We start from the raw sequence: 6,935 nt of genomic DNA, 5'->3' as shown, positions 1-6,935 counted from the left end.
CTTCATTTGCTTCACCACTTAGAGTGTGCTACCTATCTCATGATCACTTGATAAACTAGGTTAGCACTTAGGGTTTCATCAATTCACCAAAACCAAACTAGAGCTTTCAGTCACAAGGGTAGGGGCAAGAGTAGGAGACAGTGAGTGACGTGGTAGGTGTTACTATGAACTATTGTGAATTTTGTATTTACTTTTCTGTAACTATTCGGGACTGTATGGACATTGTGGACTATTTGGACTTTGCATAACATATTATGTTGGTTGTGATATTCGTTGTGGTTGCATTATGCTCGTTGGATGATTAAATGTTTGGAATATATATTGATGTCTCTGTTTGTAACTGTGGATGCTCCTAATACAGATCGTATCTTGCGAATTTTTTGCGTAAACCTTTAATCATACTACACTTGTATAAAGGCACAAATATAGTACACAGATTAACTATAAATTTATTACATGTATAATCTAGGAATATTTGTACATACGCTGTGTAGAAGAATCTAGGATTACCAAGCAACAGTGAACGAATCTATGCTTTTCAGATAATAAACATAGACTTTTCAAATACACGAATAGCATCGAATTATCACATCACTGATATAGACTTTTTAGATACACGGACAGCATGCAAGGAAGCACAACTCCACTCTATCTCCACCATCCATCTTATGACTGTTTGATCCAAGGGCTGAGGTGAAGAGGCACACGGATCGCTGACATGGCACATTGACAGGCCTCCATTCCTCATCTTAACCTATAAATAACCACTCACTCCCTCTCATTCACACAAACAACAAGGAAGAAGAACACTCCTCAACATTTGCTTTCATTGCAGTACCAATGTCTGGAGGGTCGTCTAGAGGGAGAGGAAAGGGGAAGAAAACTACCTAGGGGTGGGAGGGTCCTCTTGGTCCCGATTTTTTTGAGGAAGCTCTTTATGAGAGGTTCCCAGTTGAGAGCAAAAGTGATTTCACCAAAGAGGCACCACTGAGAGGATATGATGAAAGGAAAGAAGAGTGGCCAAAATGCATGCATGGTGAGGACTGCCTAGTGCAGATGTTCACCGAGGGAATAGATGGAGGTCGTCGTTTCTTCAAATGCCCGCGAGCATGGGTAATTGCTATTACTATTTGTTTTTTCAATATGTTTATCTTGTATATCATTTACACGACATACTTTTTGTAGTCTTCCTTGGCCAAAGAAAACTATGGGTTCAGTAGGTGGGTCGATCCTCGACCTATATATCCGCATGCGAAGTATATCTACTACCTACAAGACCATATCTTCAATCTAGAAAGGGAAGTTAGCAGCGGTTACAAGGACGACGAACAGGATGACAACAACAATGGTGCCGATTCACAGGAAGCACTCTACAATGATCCATATTGCACCTGCCCTAACCACAATAAAAAGGGACCTCCCCCGTCACCCCCACCAACAACAACGAGAGGCTACTATGGAGAAGGTGCAACACAATTTGCTATGTGGCCACACTACTAGGATGACTTTATATTTTTCACATGTACCTAGGTTTAATTACCTAAGGCATGTTTTAATTACCTAAGGCATGGTTTAATTACCTAAGGCATGGTTTAATTACCTAAGGCATGTTAGGTTTAGTCAAAGAAAACTCTGTACCCAGGTTCGGTACATGTAGTCACATGCCATTTAATGTGTTTCGTGTGTTGATTTCTATAATGCCATACATCATTAAGTGTTTTTTGCAGCACGTGTTCAAATGTAAATATGTCCGTATTATTAAGCAGAATATTAAGACCATTGATAATGAAAACAACCACATAATGAAAAGTTCGATACTATGCCACATTACACAACATATTAATACTACAACTACGTGCTGACAGTAGACATAGGGGCAAATGCACTTCCAAATCCTCAGTCTGAAATGTACTGAGTAAGCAACTCATCATCCGAGTACCAGTCCTCTACTACAACCCTGTTGCTATGGCTAGGCTCAACTACGTTGCTCTGACCTGCCTGTCGCTTGTAGTAAGCGGCCTCCGCTTCATCTACGATCGCTGCGGCCTGAGTGAAGAACGTGTCGTCATCCTCCTCTGCCTGTAAGCCCGCCTCTGCTAGAGCGATGAGCTCGCTCAGTCTGCCAGTGTCGTCGTCAGCCTTCTACGCCTAAATGCCCACCTCTGCTAGAGAGATGAGCTCGCTCAGTCTGCTAGTGTCGTCCTCATCCTCCTGTGCCTGTATGCCCACCTCTGCTAAAGCAATGAGCTCACTCAATCTACCAGTGTCGTCCTCATCCTCGTCTTTGTCATCACACAACACAATCGGTGATTGAATGGTGCAACCAGCTCGTGATCTATGGCCATCTAACTTCTTCTCCTCATACCTTGCACGAGCAATCTCTGCAGCATATTCTCCGCTGCAACCAATCCCTTTATGTATAAAATGCAATCAGTTAGCAACGTGATTATATTACATTTAAAACCAGGCAACGAAAAAAGGTTTTTAAGCACTCACTAGCACATAATGTAGCAATATGCTCGTTCAAGACCTGCATCTGTACTCTTGTCTCCTCCCTTGCCTCATTCCTTGCCCTCTCCTCCTCTAACGTCATCCGCCTTTCCAATCCCCATTTGTTAAGCCCAACATCGATCGGGTTATAAATACCGCGCTGTCTAGCAAACTCACGCATCTTTTCTTTGTGATGTTTAACGAATAGGTTGACATAGTCAGGTCCATATCCCCTCTTCCGTGCAATTAGTTGCCTCTTCTTCAGTTCATCCAAGAACTTAGCTCGACCATCATAACATTCTCAACTGCATTTTCTAGTGCTCTGTTCAAAAGAAATATTATATCATATATGTCTTAGCAAAGCAAACAAAATACGATTTCATGTTTACCAGAAAAATAACGAACCTCATCATACTTAATCATATGGCCGCAATAATAGCCTATTCCAAGCTTCGAAGGGACTAGGCCATAGTTGGATTTTACACCACATTCGCACATGATAGGAGGTGCTTTGTAGATTACCTGTTCTTTTTTCTTTTCCTTAACCCTCCGCGGTTCTTCTGGCCATTGGTTCTTAGGACCATACAACCACTCCTTGAAACGACACTTCGCTATTGAATACAACTAAATAATGAGACATTAGTACATGAACACATATAGCTCAAGATTTTAACACATACACTTTGCACTTACTTCATACTTGTTTGGACACACAAACTCCAACGTATTCTCAGGGTTTATCACAGCTCGATCTCCACAATCGCATAGAGGAGGTTTCTCGAGTCGTCTAACTGTGGCTAGGTGCTTCTCCTTAGCCGTCATTGCTGAAGGGTTAGGGGGTGGAACCCGCTTGAAGTGCTCACATGGATGTCTCCCTCTAAACTAATCACCGAAAAAGAGGTACCTAGGATCAAACCTGTCTGCACCATCGATCCACTGAAAGAAAAAGCACCTCTCATGGTCCTACACAACGAAATTTCAACAAAATATTAGTACCATACTTAAACAAATAAAGAAAAAGGATAGTACAAACAATTTCTTACATTAAACCGACTACATGTGTAGAAGCAACATGCGGTTGTGTCCTGATATTTTGATTGAAAAATATGGGCCGAGAAACCATAGTCACAGTTAGGGACAGGAAGGTCAGAAGGGACGGGGGCATCTTTGCTAGACGTATCGGGGTATAATTCTCGAGGACGACCCCGTTTTCGCCAAAACTCCTCCCGAAACATTTCTTGCATCTAACAAAACGGACGTAATTTAACAAACATAAATAAAAGGGAAAATGGTGTTCTTACCCTTATGTAGGAGTCTAATTGTGATTTTACCCTTGTTTTTTCAACTTTGTGATTTTGCCCTTGCTATTTTGAATTGAATCATCCGTTTGCCCCTAGTTTGGATGCCGTCAGATGATCATGAAATAAATGAATTTAAAAAATTCAAAATCTGAAAAAACAAAGGCGAAAAGACCAAATTGCCCCTTATCCTTATATTCAGACTCCATGAGGAAACTTTGCCTTTCTGACGGGCCGGCTGCATCGACCGGGGCATCGGGGGCAGCGCACGGCGCGCGGTGCGGCAACAGCTCCCGGCGGCGGGGCTCGTCGCGTGTGGGGCAGTGGCGGGGCTCGGCACATGGCGCGCGGTGTGGGGGTGCGGGAGGGCTGCGGGGCTTGGCACGCGACGTCTCGGTGACGTCGGCGGTCGACTTGTCCAGCGGGCTCAAGGACCGGAGCCAGCCGTGCCCACAGGAGTCTGCTGCTCCGATGCCGTTGCCGGTGCCCGTGTCTTCGCTGCGCAGCTCGTCATCCGTGGCGAGGAGGTCGGAGAAGGTCAAGGACGAAGCGAACAAGCCAGGGAAGGCCGTCGTCGCCGTGCCGACCGCGTCCCGGAGCTTTCGGCTGCGGAGCTTGCGGAAGAGCCTTGAGGGTGAGCAGGTGGCTGTCGGGTGGCCGCCGTGGCTCAGCGCCGTCGCCGGGGAGGCCATCCAGGGGTGGATCCCGCTGAAGGCTGACTCCTTCGAGAAGCTGGAGAAGGTACTGTGGAGCTTTCGGCTGAGGTTTCCTAGGTGATTCATTTCGGTTCAGATTTCGTGACTGGTTCAATTCAATAGCTCGTGGGCCATTTTCCATGACAAATTTTTGCTTGCATGTGGAATTTTAGAAGGATGGTGGTTGTTGGGACTGTAATTTGGTCTAACTGGTTGGTATCTTTCTGGTATCCTTTATCACGCGTTAGTTAGTAGTAATACTCTGTTGGGTGATGGATTATGACATGAAGAATAAACTAGTATAACAACCACCTGTTGTGAAGGTAAAGGAGGTGACTTGGGTGATCTGGTGTTTCCTTCTATGAGGCATCACATGTTTTAGCCGTCTCCGTTGTTGGTATGCGCTGCTGATCAGGAATTTGATCTCTTACTGTTTCTTTTCTGTCATCATACTCAAAAGGAAAAGTTGATTTTTTTATTAAGAAGGGTAATGAAGCAAAGTAGTACTGGTATTGTGCTAGTTTTATGTCTGCAACAAGGGTAATGAAGCCCGTGCATTACTGCACATATGTTTGCTGCGTGACCCAGACTTGGTTCTGGTTAACAAACTGTTTAGATGCTGTGTTCCTCCAATCCCAATTCACTAGAAGCACATGTCTCATTTTCTTCTATTTTCTTTTTGAACTTTTCCACTTTAGTCTGCCAGAAGGTCAAAATTCTCAAGGATTTGTTGATTCTGTTCTTCTGCCGCCCCTTCTTCTGTTATGCATCATTGAAATAATTATTCACTCATAGTTTGAAAAAAAATCAAGCACATGAACAGATCCATGTCCATCCAAACATTTATGTGCTTAGATGCATGTTTGTTGCTGAATGGCCTGCTATTATGCCACATCTTCTATGCTCATATCTGTTGTTTCTTGTAAGAGGACGCTATAAAACCATGTAGCTCCTTCTGTCCAAACTTTGGCCTCCTTGTGTAACACCATGCCAATTGCAGTGCATTGCCTCCCCACTGAATAATTGTTTCACCATTCATTTTCCTGTTGTTTGTTGTATTTACACATCTTATAGATGCAAGGATGCACTCCATTTTTCTTTCCAAAATCTACACTCAGCAGTTGAGTAAAGGAGATACTTTCCATCACTGCAGATGTGTACATGTCATTGGTGTCAATATGCTATTTATCGTCGAAGCAAATTGATTGTTAGTTTTCACTTACACTAACAGATACTGTATATTTTTCAGCGGTCGTGCTGGTGCTGCCTACGACCCGGAGCCGTCGCGTTTCTGTAGGAAATGCTGCTATGGTCGATCATGATGATTCACAACTGTCTTTTTATTCATGTCATTCTCTTTTTCAATTTGGTTAGTAAATACATGGTGTAGTTTTAGGGCTTGTAGTGTTACATGAACCAACTTGTATGGCGATTACTTTTGCTAAAAAAACATGTATTGTATGACATTTCTATGTGGTAAGGCACTAAGGTTATCAGTGCATGCATCTACTTATACAGTTTGTTAACCGATGTTCTACATGCATTCTTCTACATTGAAGATTTTTGGTCCCACGCAAAAGATTATATCGAAATATTTCTTATGGCGTTACATCTATCATCATTATGAACCTTTTGGTGCCAAAAATTTGAATATTTATCAATATTAAATCTGAGTTCAAATAATTGCAAGTTGTGCCAAATATGTTTGACCAAATTTAATCAATTGTCAGCATACAATAAAAAAGTATAATTCTAAATCAGGGTAAAATCACAATTAGGCATAACAAACAGGAGCAAAATTGCATGGGCATTCATGTCCTTTTGTACAAAGTTTAATACCGTTAGGGGTGGATGACGGAGCAGGGGTAAACTGGTGCTTCGTGAATGGCACAGTAGGGGTAAATTCACAAAGTCAAAAAAGGGGCAAAATCACAATTTCGATACAAAGCAGGGGTACAAACGCAAGAGCCCCTAAATAAAAACATCACAAAAAATATCAATGAGAACCATAACTACAATATAACCAATTTCGTTCTAAGAACCAAAAGTAGTTAACATTATACCCTAAACCTAGGGTTTCTCATTTCATCCACAACAATGAACCCATAACATAACTACATGCGGCTTGATTTGCTAGCTTTTTCCACACCTTTGGAATCAACCTACGGTTGTATAATACATATATTGAGGGATACAATGAAACGCTAAGTGATGACGATTCTTAGGTTCAAAAATCCAACTAATATGTACCGAATCGATGCGAAAAAACAAGGAGGTGAGCGAGTATACCTTGCTCTCGAAGATCTACGGATCAAATCAAGGTTTTCAAGGTCCAATATGTCAATTCGTGAGGTAGGGTGAAGTGGGGAAAGAAAAACCCGAGAGGGAGGAGAAAGAAGAGGAAGAACACTCGGGGAAGAAGGGTGGGCTAGATTAAATGCAGGTGGCTCGG

Source organism: Miscanthus floridulus, chromosome 18, assembly GCF_019320115.1.
Source record: "Miscanthus floridulus cultivar M001 chromosome 18, ASM1932011v1, whole genome shotgun sequence".
NCBI lineage: Eukaryota > Viridiplantae > Streptophyta > Magnoliopsida > Poales > Poaceae > Miscanthus > Miscanthus floridulus.
The sequence above is the reverse complement of the archived record's forward strand: the minus strand, read 5'-3'. Positions refer to the sequence as shown.